Source organism: Apis florea, unplaced genomic scaffold (genome assembly GCF_048593485.1).
Source record: "Apis florea isolate Af1SG1 unplaced genomic scaffold, ASM4859348v1 contig_3158_pilon, whole genome shotgun sequence".
NCBI classification, from domain to species: Eukaryota; Metazoa; Arthropoda; class Insecta; order Hymenoptera; family Apidae; genus Apis; species Apis florea.
In genome coordinates, this window is record NW_028256713.1 from 6036454 (window position 1) to 6052782 (window position 16329).

General features: G+C 35.0%; 1 protein-coding gene across 3 annotated transcripts in view; it reads left to right on the forward strand.

Moving 5' to 3' along the window:
• Positions 1 to 16329, forward strand: part of Sarm (sterile alpha and armadillo motif) — a 118568-nt gene that overhangs the window by 53211 nt on the left and 49028 nt on the right. The window contains exon 1 of one of the 3 annotated variants that reach the window (XR_015292420.1): positions 1332 to 1859. The exons of the other annotated variants lie outside the window; for them this stretch is intronic. The gene's annotated coding sequence lies outside the window, so the exon portion shown is untranslated. Of the gene's footprint in view, positions 1 to 1331; positions 1860 to 16329 lie in introns of those variants that run through there. 3 annotated transcript variants of the gene reach the window in all.

Consider the following 16329-nt stretch of genomic DNA (forward strand, 5'->3'; position numbering starts at 1 on the left):
TTGTGATGCTTGTCTATCCATTACGTGATTCGTAACGAGATGGGAATATTCATGGGTGAAGTGTCTTTTCTCTCTCTCTCTCTCTCTCTCTCTCTCTTCCTATTCCTTCATTCTATTCATTGCAGACTTGGTAATTTCCATGTAAACTTTTATAATAGAATGTTGAAGCTTTCAAATGAATCCCTCTCTTACTTTTCCCGTTTGAAAAATATTTCATTGTTGTACATCAAGTTGCTTGTTTAGTTAGAGTTATATCGGTTTCGTTATTTCATTGTTCGTTGCTTTATTCGTTTGAAGTATTGAAATATTGGGAAATTATATCTAATATTGAGACTTTCGAGTAAAAATAATAAGTAATTTATTAAGTAGAATTCGAAAATCTTTATCGTGAAACAAATAATGTGTTCGACAAATATGCGGCGTGTGCTAACAAGTTCGTCTTCAGTTTAGAATGATGTAACGCAATGAAATAATAAGAAGTTTTTAAATGGAATATATCGTAAAACTTCGACATTGAGATGCAGCATATTTATTACCCTGTGTGCGATAATATAGTCGAATTTATGCATTCGTCGAGAATCCGTGAAATGTGCCAAAACCCACGCAGAACTAGCCTGCAGGTATTAAAAATCAAATATTGAAGGTGTTCAAGACACGTTTTATTTGAATTCTCACAAAAAGCTAAGATTAAATCTCGGTTTTATACGAATTAACACCGAGATTTAAAAAAATGGTATTTCGATAAAAAGATTCAAAATTTACCGGAAACTCTTTTCAAGACATCTACGATTGTACGATTTGATATTACATAACATCGTGTTTAAACGCAAAGTGGATCGAATCATTTATTATTTAAATAATACTTTTTTTGTTATCAAACTTTCGATTCTATTGTCATTCAAAAGAATTTTTTTCCCTGGAAATTGGCAAGTTTCCATGATTGCCCATCTGTCAAATTAACAATGGTTGATAGCGTAAAAAAAAAAAAAGCACAAAATCTTGATACCAAGAGATCTATGGCGGCAGCTACCAATCGATAAAAGTCGTCATTCGTGTATATTCCAGCCTTTCTACCCTACCACAGACTTTTCATATTATTTCCAACGAATAGCCTCCAATGATAGACATTCTATCCCTTCTTATGGTTGCTTTGCATCACGCTAGACACAGCCCTCCAAGTTCGAAGGTCACGGCGAAACTACCGCTCATCCAGATACGCCACCACTATTCGTATCTACGCGCCGACTTGCTGCAAGAACCGAGCTGCTTTTTCATTGGTCACGCTAGCGGTGAGTGGGGGAGGCTATATAGTGCGGTGTACCGGGCGCCGCAGTCAGTGTTGCGCGTACTTCGTCTTAGTTGTGTTCTTGCTCTCCGTTTTTCCTTCTCCGATATTTCGTATCTTTGATTTTTCATTGCTCTTAAAGTTGTTCAAATCAATTTATATTCCGATGTAGTGTTAGAAAAGTATTTTGTTCCAATAGAAATTTGTTAGATTAGAAAACAGAGTGGATTTATTTGAGGATTTGATTCGTAAATATCGAAAGATGACAGAGAAGTTCGGCAACTGTCCGCGTTTTTAGAATTCTTTGATTATGTGACAGGAAGAAGGCAGTGAATCGTTGAATTTGTTAGTATATGGACACAAATACACGCGTGAACTGTTCGAATGAGTGAAAGATCGTCGATGCTGGCACGGAACAACGTGTTGCGTGCCAATTGAAAGTCAAGATAACGAAAGAAATCGATCGAACGAGGGAACACGTTTCGGTGCTGCCATGACAATGGTCGTCAACAAGATCAACATGTCGTCGTACTCCGCGCCACGACGCACTTTCTTCTCGGGTCTACATAGCAAGGTAAACATGCGCATTTGGAAACAACTTTTTCCTTGAACATTATACGTAGAGTTCGGTAACCTCGATATTTCGGACGATGTGTCGAGAATTATAAACAGTAGTAAAATTTCGCGAATTTAGTTCGATCCAAATTCAAATATCAAATCAATTTCTTCGTGCGATAATATCTATGTATAGTTCACGAAAACGTTATGCACGCCACCTTTAGCGACATACTTCACGCCATTGTTTTAACCTCTCAATTCATTCGGTGACAATGTAATTCATTTTATATTTACAAGTCGTATTTATTCCGAATATCTTCGTTTAAATTATTAATCGAAATACCCTAATTTATTATCTAAAAGCACATGCCGAACTACGTTATAAATTAGAAAACAAAAGAGACAATTTGTCATGTCACAATTCGCTATTCAAAGTAAAATAACATACATATATACACATAATTTTGTCTTCGCACCGCTTAAAGTATAGTAGAATCGCATTTATTTTAATCTTATTTTTCAAACGAAATTTTAATTTGTGAGTGATAAAGCGAACTCTTATTAATTGAAATCACTGTCAAAACATGAATTACAATTGAAATTCCAATCATTAAAGGAAATCAGTCATCTCTTATTACATAAATTGTTTGTTCATCGATCGATCTAGATAAATGAAGTTCTATTATACTCGTAAAGTTAACACGTGTCACAAATAGTCGTATAACCTGTGCTATTCTAATCGTAGTCAAGAACGGTATTCGAGTATGGCCAACTATTTCTAGTTTCTCGATTTAACGATAAGCAATGTCCCTGATTCTCGGTTCCTTGGCCTGCTCATCAGATTAACGGTTTTACCAGTTGCGTCGTTCTTCGAAAGAACGCTTGTGGAGCATAATTCGGTTAAAAGTGTTTTTATTCAAATCTATTTTTTCCACTCGAATAAATGAGAGGTTAATTACGCGAAATTTTTACACCTTCTGTTAATATTTGCATTCGTAGAAGAAATTCATATCTAATTAAAAATTTATTTGAAAATTAATAAAAAATCAAATTTTTCCAAAAATATCGAATAAAAATAAAATAAAATTTAACATCGAACATCACACGATAGGAGATTATAATTTCTTTTCATAATGCTTTTGACAAGTATTAAAATTTGACGGAAGCAAAGATATTTTTCTAATTTGATCTGTCTAAACGTAGTTTTATGTCGAAGCCTTTCTAAAACTACCTAATGAAAATAGCATCAACAATGATATTGTCGGAGCTCTGCTAGGCTTGGTTTGAAAACGCATATCACTACGTCAAAGCTTCTCTAAAGCTAGTATTACGTCAAAAGTTTCTCGGAATAATATTATAGCACCGCACATTAGGTTAGAATCCTTTCAGATTCAACGTATACGCGTAATAGGATATTCGAACTGTTTATAATCGAACTGCATGAACTTTGCGGATACATCATTTATTTGGAAGAAATTTACATCGAATATTTAAAATTGCATAACGTGAATCAAAATTGTTAAATTATATAAATAATCACTGTTTTAAAACTTTAATTAGAGATTAGAATATCAGATGATACGAATTTACTAAAAATTTAGGAAATTTCAATTAGGAAATCAAATATAGAAATTTTTTTTTTTTCAAATTGACAAAAGTATAACGAAAATCAAATTTAAATTTTCGATCAACATTTCATATGTTTCAAACTAATGACGGATATTGCTGAACCTAACCTAACCATCAACATTTTTCCGTGAGAAAAAGTAAATACGATAAGTAAAAAAAAAAAAAAAAAAGAAACGTCACTAGCTTTACAATTCTCGTGGAAATTTATGAATTCCGCCATGTTCATTCCACACGACCATGAACGTGACCGTGTTTCATCGCGAGGCAAATTCGCGAGCGCGAAACAATCGTGGAACCGACATTTTTTTTCGCTGGCCAGTCGCCAAAGTTATTTCGACCGGCTACGTCTGGTAATCTTTTCCGGCGATTCGCAAACTCCCGATGGCTTACGTAACTTGAAACCAGACCGAGTTTGTTAAACTCAGCCTGCGATTCTGTTCCCAAAAAAAGGTTCCACTACGTGATCTATTTATTCACGAATTCCTAGCTTTGCTCTAGTACCATTTATGGCAGTGTTTCTCAACGTTTTCTCGTTCATAAAAATTATTAACGAGAATGTGAAAATGGTTATCCAAATATCCATTTATTTATAATTAATGGTTAAATTAGCTTTTACGTTCGATGGTTGATCTGTTGATTTAAAAAATATATATATTAACGTTTCTTAAGGAATTTAATTTTAATTATACATAAGCATTCCGCCAATAAGCAATGTAAGTATGTAATTCAGAGATTAGCTATCTTGGATATATATATGAAATTTGCTGAACTAGTTTTGAGTTTTGAGGTTAAGTAGATAATACTTTAATTTACATGTTATTCATAGCAAATTTCTCCTTTTTTAATACATCACATGCTCCAACCTAATATATTAAATCCAACTTCTGAAATTATAATAATCTTCTTTTAAATTGATAAAATCTTAAAGCAAGAAGAAGAAAAAAGTGTTTGGAATTCATACGCGAAACAATTATAAAATCGTTTTGGTGGCTCGAAGTAATCAAAAATGGCCTCGTGAAACACGTGTTCCAACTGTGTCCAATTTTTCTGACGTCGACGAGAAACTGGCTGTTGCATTCGACTTTGTCTCGTTTTAAACGCGTCGAATTTAGGTCTCGTTTAAATTTAGCAACGTTTCCCGTGTGGCAGGAAAACATTCGCGCGAAATATTCTTCTTCTGCTGCTCGTTAGTCTCCCTCATTCGCTATTCATTTTTATTGGATGTGTCGGATGGGTCGTTCGTAGCTTCATACGTGGTATAATTTGTTTTTGGTTCACCGACCAATTGATAGTGGAAAGGTTGTTGTCAAAAAATGTTACAAAATATATTTACAAAGATACATATAAAAGATTTCTTGGAAAACTTTTATGTTAAAAAAGTAAAGACGCAGTTAGGCAGTAAGACTGATAACTACTCCTCATTAATTACTGTCCAGTGTAATAAGTAATCTATTTTCAATTCAAACCTATGAAAGAAGAAAATTAGTTAGCAAAGTTAATCACTATTAATTAATATCTTTAATCGTTAACAATCGGACAGTGTTGGATTTTAATTCGTATTAAATTCAGATATTATAAACTAGTGTTTTATATATATTTGAAAAATATATATTTATTTTCGAATTAAAATTAACCCAACATCGGGGATTATTAATATTCCGCTTGGTTATGATATATTATGTTACAATTATGTAAAAATATAAGATAAAGATAATATAAAAATAAAAAGATACGTGTATTTTATTGTAGAGTTAAGAATACGAAGAATTAAATAAAAATAATCGATACGTTAGTTTTTAATTATTTTCTCGAAAGATGAAATTTAACAAATCGCCAAGATCCGACAAGACTATAATTCTGTTACACGTAACACGAAACGTTGCCTCGTAAATGGAGGGATCGAAAGCCGACGGTGCTGTATTAAATTGAATAACAGGGTGGCTCGTGGCACGCGACGATCACGTTCATTAAATGGATGCTTCATGATCGTTAAAGCGGCATTAATATCAATGTCCTCCTACTAAAAGAGGATGCCTGCCTTTCACATTTTACCTCCCAAAGTATGAATCACTTTCGCTTTTGCTCGCGTCGAAAGCTTATTTAATATAGAACAGATTAAATAAGAAGCTATATTTGGCCAATAGCCAAATATTCCTTCAATTTTTCCTATCTCTTTCTTCATAACTTCACTTTTTATTTACACGCTTTTAACACTCGAGATTCGAATATTCGTTCACACACGTTGAATTCGTTCAAAAAATTAAAAATTACTGCGAACAATTTATATTCAACAAAATTACTCTTCCAATCCATCGAATGATAATTTTCGCTGAAAATCGCATTCGCATCGTGCGAAACATTTATAAGAAAAATTGATCGCGCTATTAGTTTCAAATATCTGAACACTTTAAACGTTCGAAACGTACGAATTGACAAATTAAAAAAATCACTCGAATTCTTCGTGGTTTCAAACGGACACTGAAACATCGTTCGGGGCGCAGATCTCGATACACTGTCGCGTAAAAGCGAGCGAAGTTAATCGCTCGCCAGTCTGGTCCAGTCTCGTGAAACGAAAACGGTGAGAGAGAGAGAGAGAGAGAGAGAGAGAGAGAGCGGCGTGTTCTCGAGGACGTCGTAAAAGCGAGGCATAAAAGATTCATTTTGCCGGAGAGGTGACCCTGTCGACCCAGCATCCGCTCTCTGTGGGCGGTTCGCTCTCTCTCTTTCTCTCTCCACCAAGAATCCTCTTGCCTCTGTACCGACCGTTTCCTTTTTCCAACCAACAGTTTCTCCGTCTGTTTCGAGGTGAGCATGGTGAAAAAGGGTAGAGGAGGCGCCTCGTTGAGACAATCAAGCGACAGGCGTTGCTCGTTAAGTGTAACTGTTACTAAATTGCCGAGAGTTGGGGATGTTTTCGTGGTCTATTTCTTTTTTTTTTTTTTTTTTTTTTTCTTTCTTTTTTGGAAATTTTTAGACCGCTCTGGAATTCTTTGGGACGAACTCCTCTTGGGGATACGTTCTCGAAGAAAGTGATAGATACTTTTAATAATTGTGATCATTTTTTTTTTTTTTTTTTTTTGAAATTTTACGTTAGGATCAAAGGAAAAAACTTATTTTATCAAATTTTTAGATTATTCAAAGATAGACAGAACTAAAAAAAAGTATACTTTTCAAGTACATTTTCATCGTATTCGAAAATAAGGAGATGTATTTCAATTAATACCCTACAACAAATGTTCAAATCTCCAAATAACTGTAATCACGTAAATTCGGTGAATTTTCTCACCGAAAAATTCAAGAAAATCCAAAAAGATTGGAGAGGAGTTAGCGCACGTTATACGTGAACTATACAGTCATTTATAGTCAGCGTGAAAGCTATAAAAAATGAAATTCGAAATGAAACGAGTGGAAGGGTTCAACCACGGAAACGAAAGCGTTGTTGTATCCTCTTCCCGTTTCCGCGCAACAGCGCTCGAGGAGGAACGCCGAGTGTCGGGCGCCTCTACTTCCGGTGCAACGCCCGGAAGCGTCCCTACTTGCGGCGCACATACAATATATCGAAGTTGGAAACGATTCGTGGAACGTGGTACGCGTAATACGCGTCTCGACGCTTTCACAAAAGCGGTGCGTGAACCGGATGCGTTTAATCTGGCTTCGAGGACGCCGCCTCTCTTTGGCGAAAGAGAAGGAGACAACTGGCGCAACAACGATAATTACTCGGCGACGGCGAGGGAAAGAAGCGAGGAGAGGGTATGAATGAACCCGGAGGGAAATGAAAGAATTATTTACGCGGCTGGTGATCCCATTTAATCCGCTCTCGGACCGTCGTCTCGAAGGAATCGTGCGCGTAGAAACCGAGACGATTCGATGGATCGAATATTTTTTCGATGGAAATAAATCGTGTCGGTTAAGAATTTTGGAATTTTGGACGATTGAACGGTAATATAAGATTGTAAGAATTTTGAAATTTTGGACGATCGAAGGGCAATATAAGATTGTAAGAATTTTGGAATTTTGGACAATCGAAGGGCAGTATAAAATTGTAAGAATTTTGGAATTTTGGACAATCGAAGGGCAGTATAAAATTGTAAGAATTTTGGAATTTTGGACGATTGAAGGGCAGTATAAAATTGTAAGAATTTTGGAATTTTGGACGATTGAAGGGTAACATAAGATTGTAAGAATTTTGGAATTTTGGATGATTGAAGGGCAATACGAAATTTGAAAATTATTTGGAAATTTAGGTAAAATAGTTTTGGATAAATTGTATTATTCGATTATAAGAACTTTGGACGATTGAAGGGGTATAAAATTTAGATACAGTATTTTTGGAGATAAATCCTGTTCGATTTTAAGAATTTTGGGCAAAGGGTTGTAAAGAGGATAGAATATGAAATTATTATGGAAATTGGGTAATAATAATTTACAATGAAGTTTCTACTTTTCAAACGTTCATCTTTTTGAAAAATTTTTTTTATCGAAAGATACTTGTCGAAACGAAATAAACGTATTGTTTGAGACGTATCTCGTTAAAATATTATTTATATATATATTCGAGTAATAATTGCAAAGGAAGAGAATTCCGTAGAAAAAGAGATTTCTAACTGGTAGAAATAAGAAATATATTTTCGTATATTGCTGTTATACGCGACGTTACGTGCCTGGCCTATTGAAAACAACGTAATACTACGTTTCTTTTATTACCTTACAACTCAAAACAGTACTTTCTCCGGTTTCTGAATTGACGTACGTACGTCACGTGCATCTTCTTCTCTTTCAGAACTACCTACTGATATTGTATCTACTTGTTAAACGAGATAATACGACAGTTACTCTTTCTATACGAAAAAAATATTATATTCTCGTTTTTTTTCAATTCCTTAGCTGACTGTAATTAGGTTATTTTATATATTCGAGTTGAAAACGAAATGAAAGAATATAGCCTGTTTAATATTTTACACAGAAATTTTTGAATATATTTACTCTAAACTAAAACTGTCTTTTATCCTTTTATCCTTTATTTCGTTGTCGAAAAATTTATATATATCTTCTATAACTTTGGACCTATATTTCCATCCATCGCATTACACAACGCATTATCATTGATATTCCATCGAAATTTCTTAAAATCCATCTCATCATCATTACCCCTCTATCATAAAATTTATCATCATTTCTTATTTCCCCCCAATTTTCGACCAGCCTCGAATTTCAAAGATTCTCCTCCAAAACACACAGAATTTCTCATCGCTCACAGCCCGTAAAAATTTCTCACAAATATTTCCATCCTCATCGCGCATTCAAATCATTCCTGCCATACCACCCTCTTTTTGTATCCCCTCCCTCCCTCCCTCCCTCACCGCGGAACTCGCGGGATCTATTTCTCTTTGAAGATAGGCAGAGTGTTCCACGCGACCGGTTTTCCTGGTGGGCGTCGGGTCTCTATCCTGCTCTCTCTGTCCCCACGAGAGAATCGTATTTCTGTTGTCGCAGAAATGTCACGCGGCGTGCCGCGTTAGCAGAAGCGAAAATGTCACCCGTTGACGCATCGCTCGCTAAGATTACACGTTTCAACGGACAATGGCGGACGGGTGGAGGGGGGGATCACTCGTCTATCGAGTGGTGTTTATCGAGGGTGCACGTGCACGTGCGTGTGTGGATCGATCGATCTTCTTTGGAACGAAAGATACGCGTTTCTTTTTCTTTTTCTTTTTGGTTTGAAGAATTGTGATTCGTAAGAGAGGGGGGGGGGGGTTGGAAAATGGTAAATTGGAACGGATGTGATTTTTTTTCTTTTGAATTATATTGGTTTAATTTGGATTTTTTTGTGTAGTATTTTAAGTAGGAAATTAAGTAGTTTGGAAATGTTGCCTTTCATTTTATCACACGATGTGTTAATTATTGGTGATTGATGATTGTAAGGGTAATTGGAATGGAAAAGTTGAAGAAATGGATGGATGAAAGACGAGATGTATAGCACGGTTTGTATTTTAATCAAAATAGTTAATTCAAAATAAAATTAGGATCAATATGATTTTAATTAGAGATCAGATGGAACAAATGGAAAAGTCGTTAAAAAATTATATCACATATAAAGCTTTTGAAATTTTCCATATTCTATACGTATGTAATGATTGAAACGACGAGAGCGTTAAGAGATTAAATTTGCATCTACTTACATTCTTCCACGTATGAAATGCATTAACGTTGATAGCATGGAAGTAACGCGAAACGTAACACACGTCTGCCTACCTCTACTTTATAGAATATCACTGGGAATATTATAAAAAATAAAAAAAAACAATGGAAATCAATTTTCAATTTGAAATATTAATTTTATAACCTTTAAAACCACCTCGTCCATCTGACTGAGAAAATTTCTAAAAAGCTTCTTAAACCGATAAACCGAATACCTCGAAATTAAATTAAAAAGAGAGAGAATTGAAAATCGTCAACGAGTTTTTCTCGATATCCATCTCAATTAAGTATCATTTTTTTTTCTATCAAATGTTGTAATCAATAACCACAGTCGTTTCCTCGTGTTTAGATAGGATCGTCCCGCAAAATTGTCCTACTTAAAGGCAATTAATACGGACAAGTAATTAACGCCGGTTTCCTTGGCAAATGGAGGATTCCGTTTATCACGGCATTTATATCTTACTTTGTAACAACTGGATACAGCCTCGTATCCGTTCGTTAATCGGTTTATTATCATCTCACTGAACTCGACCGCCTAATTATCCCCCCCCCCCTTTTTTTTTCCACGTGTCTTCACCACCGTTCTTCACGTACATACTCTTTTCAACATCTTTAGCTTCGTGCTAAAGTATTGTTGTATAGATCTCCTTTCTACGTTCGTTTTTTATTTTTTTCCCCCCGAGTTTTTATTATTAATAATTTTATTATCAATAGAAATATAGTTGGTGATAATGCAGAGGTTAAATGATTAATTAAAAATCTTGTTTTTTTTTTTTTTTTTTTTTTTTAGACGAATTTCTATAGAGTTAAAGCGATTTCTTTATCGCGTTAGAAGATGTTCAATAGTTATCGCGTTGGAATGATAAATAAGATGCCAATTAATAATTAAAATAAGTGTTATGTAACAAAGTTACATTAAATTAACACTTTTACGAATTTTCACGTGGTTACGATCGTGTTTTTATTGCATTTAGAATTCTAGTAATTATGTGTTTGAGAATGTTTTTAAATAACGCGCCATTTTTTATTGTCAGGTTATTAAAACTTTATTTCACTTTTCTTTATACCCGTTTGAAATACCATCGAGATAACAAGACAATGGAAATTTATAGACTGTAATACGTGGTTTTGCGGTTAGCCGACGGTAATTAAGAGCGTCGTAACATTATTAGCGTTTCTCGATTCTGTAACACGTTTGAAGCGTAACTCGTGTAATTGCGAAGCAGTTCGATGATGTAAGTGAATAGAAATCTATTAAAAATATCTAATATATTTTTCCAACACTTTCAATAAAGTGGTAGTAATTTTTTTTTTTCTTTTTATTTCCAATTTTCAAACTCTTTTTTTCTTTCGATATTTTTTATTTCACTCAGCCTCTTTGTCGATGCTTCTAGTTGTTCTTATATTTTCTACGAAAGAGATGATTTTCAAACAATTTTTTATATCTGATATATTCTTACCAATTTCTTTCTTCTCTCGAGAATATTTATATTTTACAAGATTTGTCAAACTTTTCGAATTTTTCTTTTTGAATTTTTTTAAAAAAAAAAAAAAAGTAATCATCAATCGTTACAATTTTCCAATTTCTTCAAAAATTCATTTATTTATCTCATCGAACTTTGAATTTTTGTATTCTATTACCAAAGAAGAAACAGTTTTTAAATAATATGAAAAAAAAAACAAATTCTTCTTAAAAAATAAAAAATAAAAAAATAAAAAAAAAGAATACAAACGATCGTAAAAGTGAGCAACATTTACAAGCGAATTTCGGCAAGGACACTCGTTGAAACACGCTCTTTATTAATACATAAAACGCGCAAACGAACAAGTTTTTACGAGGTAGAACAATTGGGCACGGGAACAGAGTTGCGTTTCGTAACAGTTTACGAGCAGTTCAATTAGAGATTTCCTCCATAAATCCTGTTGCTTGACAGAGGAACGTTCTTATTGCTCGAAAAGGCATCCACGGTCACGTACAAAATACGTGAAGAGAGAGAGAGAGAGAGAAAAGAAAAAATGATAGTGTCCTTTTTGCGGTTAATCGATTCGACCATTATTTCTCTCTATTTCTGTTCGCAATTACGATCTGACGACCATTAACTCGCGTTAGTCGAGCTCTTGACATTTTTCTTTTTTCTCCCTCCCTCCCTTTTTTTCCTTGCTGCTTGCTTTTTTTTTTTTTTTTTTTTAAGTCTTTTTTAATTCGAGATACGTTTGTGGGACGCGTAACGTGACCCAAATTGCGGTTTATATTCAAAGTGTATGGAAGGAATATAAAGAATTTATTTCTACATGTGTGTGTACCGTGTTTCGGTGAATTATCAATTGAGTTAATGTAATTTTTTTCTTTTTCCCTCCCATTTTTGGAAGTAAGGTATATAAATGTATTTGAAAAAAAAATTCTTCGTAAGTAGACATCGTGTCGAGAGTAGTTGCTACAATAGTTTCCTTGGATATAGCGAAAAAGTAATTTTCGAGAATATTGCAAATTTTGTTTCTTTTGAAAGAAGAATTAAACTAAGAACAAAGAATTGATTGATTTTTTATAATTTCACGAAAATTAAATGGAAGAAAGATAAAAATAATTTAGACGATTATGATTTGTAAATTGGAGAAAGGAACGTAGATTGGAGGGAGCATTAAGATGTCACGAATCTCTGGATTAAAATCCACGAGAAATCTGCAATAAAATCAGTCTGTCATTGGTTTATCGTTTCACACGAAGGCTGTTAGTTTTTCTTCCTTTTCAACGTTCTGTTCTAAGCGGGAAGAATAATCGAGGGCTCAATTTGTCTGTCTCAATTTGATAAATCGATCGAGACGTCTAACTACATCTCTCTTGTTGAAAACAGGATAATATTATTCGAAATGATTTAATTCCATGAAAATAAATGTATCGTTCAAAAATTTTATATCGAGAAGTAAATTAAATTCAGATAGAATTCATTTTAGATATTTAATCTATTCACGAAGTTTATAAACTTTCTTACTTTAAAATATATTACCCTTTCTTCCAATAATCCCTTCGATAATCAATATCACTTACTACGCGATTTTCTCAACAATTCTCACTTTTTTTTCTAATCACTAATCATTTTTTCTAATCAACTTCTTTTGAGACTTCCTAATAATTAATCCCAAACCAATCCAACGACGTAAAAACTCTCATCAATTTTCCTGATCATTAAAATTCAGAAAATATTCCTATCCTTCCAGCTCACCTTTCTTTCTAACTTCCTTTTCCTAATCAACCCCTTCAAGGTTTCAATGATTAATCCCAAACACGGCCAGCGGCACGAAAATCCTGAAAAATCTTCCCTCTCGATTTTTCTCGGTCGATTATAACAAATTGGTGGAGGAATTTTTCAGTCGTAAAGGTGCGCTCACACCGTTGTCTGACGTAACCAACCGTGACCGCGGTCATTTACATCGCGGTTTACAGATCTCGTTTCTTCGTCTCGCCCTCCACTTTGCCAACACTCTCTCTCTCTCTCTCTCTTTCCTCTCGAACTCAACTGGCCTCGAGACTCTCGCAGGTTGATAATCCACTCGAGTGGCGCCATTGCTGATTAGCGACACCCACGCGCACCCCTTTCTCTCCTCTTCGCTCTCCTTTCCGTGCTGCTCTTCGATTTTGCAAAAGATGATTTTTTTTCCAAAAATTTTTTCGAACGAGAAAAGGTTATTTATTTGAAATTGCTCGAGAGTTGAGCTCGTTCGACGATTGATTTGATCCTTCTTGGATCCACGATTTGGATTGCGAAAGTTTGTTATTTAAGGATATTTTTGTTTTATCATTGAAGATTCTTTGTTGATTCGAGGAAGTGTGGTATTAATTTTAAGATTTTCATTCTCGTGGATTTGGATTCTGATAGATGCGTTTGAAGAAGGAAGATGTGAACGAGAATGTGGAAAAGTTATGAGAATTTGGAAGGGATCTACGCGTGAGAAGGCATGGTAATGCTCGGTTTTCTGAAAGAATACAAATAGGCGGTCGATTTTACGTGCGATCAGCGTACTTAAAAATGAGTAGAGTCATTAAATATGGAATTTACAATTTATTCAATTTTTTCAATCAAAATCACATTATGAATAATTTTAGAAAAAGAAAATCGTGAACGCAGGAACGTAATTAGAATCATATTATTTAATTCTCGAGCCACTCTCGATAAATCATATCTAAACGTAAATCTTTTTCTTTGTGTGTTTCAGGTGAGTCCATCTTCTTTTCTATTGAATCTTTACGAGTATTATCATTCTAAAGAACCGTCCCAAAGAAAGAAAGAAAGGATGAAACTAGCAGGTAGGCATCTGTTATTCCTTTGTCGCCCCCGTGAAACCTATCGTTGGAATTAAATTGGAGTTAAACGTGGAACGATCGAATCAAAGGATGGAAATTTTTTTCCTATTCTGCGATATCCGCGTTTTAACACGCATCTCTAAAAAAAATTGATTTAGAAATACGGTTCTTTTATTTATTTTTAAAAAAAATGACAGACATTAAGAACTTCTAGAAAGATTCACTTTCTTTCTTTTTTATTTCTTCGATTATTTTTCTTCTATCGAGATAAATTCTCTTTGCTGATACTGCAAAAGTCTTTTTATTATTATTTATACGAACCGAACTGCTAACTTTTCCTTTAAAAAAAAAACACTAAGAGTCGAAAAGAAAAAAAATTTCTCGAAGAAACGAGAAGTCTCGGTCGCAATTCATCTCGTTAAGAATTCTGGAACGCGGTTGAACGGAAGTTCCATGGAATTTCGCGGTGGCCTGGCTGCCATTGGCTCGCCACGCACCGTGTTGTCTGGTCGTTGTAACGGTGAACCAACCGATCGTTAGTCCTCTCATGGCGCGTACAACAATCGAGATGAGCCCTCGACTTTCACAGCCGGTGTGTGACTCACGCGTCGCGAAACTCGATCGAAGGAGCTCTCCTCGTCCACTCGAGCAGGATCGGAATAGACGAGAGCCTGTAAGTGTTGAGAAACAGGAATTTTGGGGCGTAGATGCTTGTCTGTTCGCGTGGATGAATTATTAGGAATTTAAGAGAATTTGGAATTTTAAGATTAATACTTGACACAATTTTTTTAATCGCTTTCCTCTTATTTTTTTTTTTTTATTGAAAACTGTGCTAGGAGAATTTTATTTTCGAGAGGATGGATATGGTGGAAAATGAAGAAAGAATTCTGGACGATCCTTCAAATCGAGAATCCTCGAGATTAGAAGCATTTTTCAGTTTCACTCTCTAATCACATAAATACTCAAAATAATCTCCCAAAACCGCTACCAAATATTCAATTCTGCCAAATGATCTGATGAAAAGATTACTTCCTCTCCCTCTTTTTGACGAAGGAAAAGAGATCTTCAAAGTTCCTTTCCAAATAAAAACGAAACGCGTACATGTAACTCGTGTCGTCGTTCGAGACGATCTGCTCGAGGCAAAACCGCGGTAATGTCCACTGACCCAGAGGTGAGAAAGGGGTGTTCTCCTCTCGTGGTGCACGTGTGGAATTCCTCGGTGACTCATCCGCCAAAGGGTCGGTATGGGAAGTTAGCGTTTCGATGCGCCAACCGTGGAGTGAGTGACTCAACCGAATTTCTTGCCGCCTCTTCCTCCGCCTGATCCTCCATTTTTCGGGACGCTTCGACTCGCGATGTATATGAATCACGAAGGCGCGAAGAAAAGAATCCGACGAAAAGAATTCGGCTGTTTATCACGGCCGGGACCGTGTAATTAGGTTTCGAGTATGTTTCTTTTCTTCCTCTTTTTCTTAATCGATTAACTATTAAAGAAAAATTTATTGGAATTGCTGTTTGAATCGCGGAATTATACTTTGAAGCAATTTGAATTTTTTGTGTGCTTGATGATAATTTGATTGTAAATTCGCAATTTATTTGTAAATTAATTTGGTTTTTCAAAATAGGGTAAGTTTGGGTAAGTTCGTTGTGTCCTCTTTAGGATCAAGTAAGACACGTTTCTATCATTCAAGTTTCCAAAAGGTAACGTTTCGCTCACGAGAATCTTTGAGGGTTAATATTAAATAAGAAAAAAATTTTTAAACTATCAAAACTTCACTCCATAAAACCATAATAACATACGCGCTACTTTTCTTCTTTCATCATTCCTATATATTTTATCGATATAATATCACAAATTAATTATTATTATATTCACGAGATTATTTTTCAAATAACCCTTCCATAAACACCATCAAATCTCAATATATGCTTTCCTCCTCTCTTCCTAAAAAAAAATCAATTATCGAATAATTAACGAATCCAAGGAAGCCCAATATGTAATGGGTCATCGACATCGTCTTGGACGTAAAGAAACGCGGTGAACGAAGGAAGAACTTTGAATGGCCGCGTGTTGCATTATGCGTTTGTGATAACACGCACAATACGATACAGAAGCACGTGGCTCGGTATCGTAACGTACGACCTTGAACTTCCTCCACGAATGATTCACAGCCCGTCCATTCATCCGGCTCGTTCGTTCATGCTGCGCGTGCTCGTGGCCGCGCTTTACGCGGAAAAATACGCAACGAGTTGGAATTATTCTCAGAATTTCGCGCCAATTTGTCGCGTTAAAAAAATTAGCAATGGAAGAAATTAATATGCAAGGGAATCAGGGGTCTACAGGTATCTAAATTAGTTT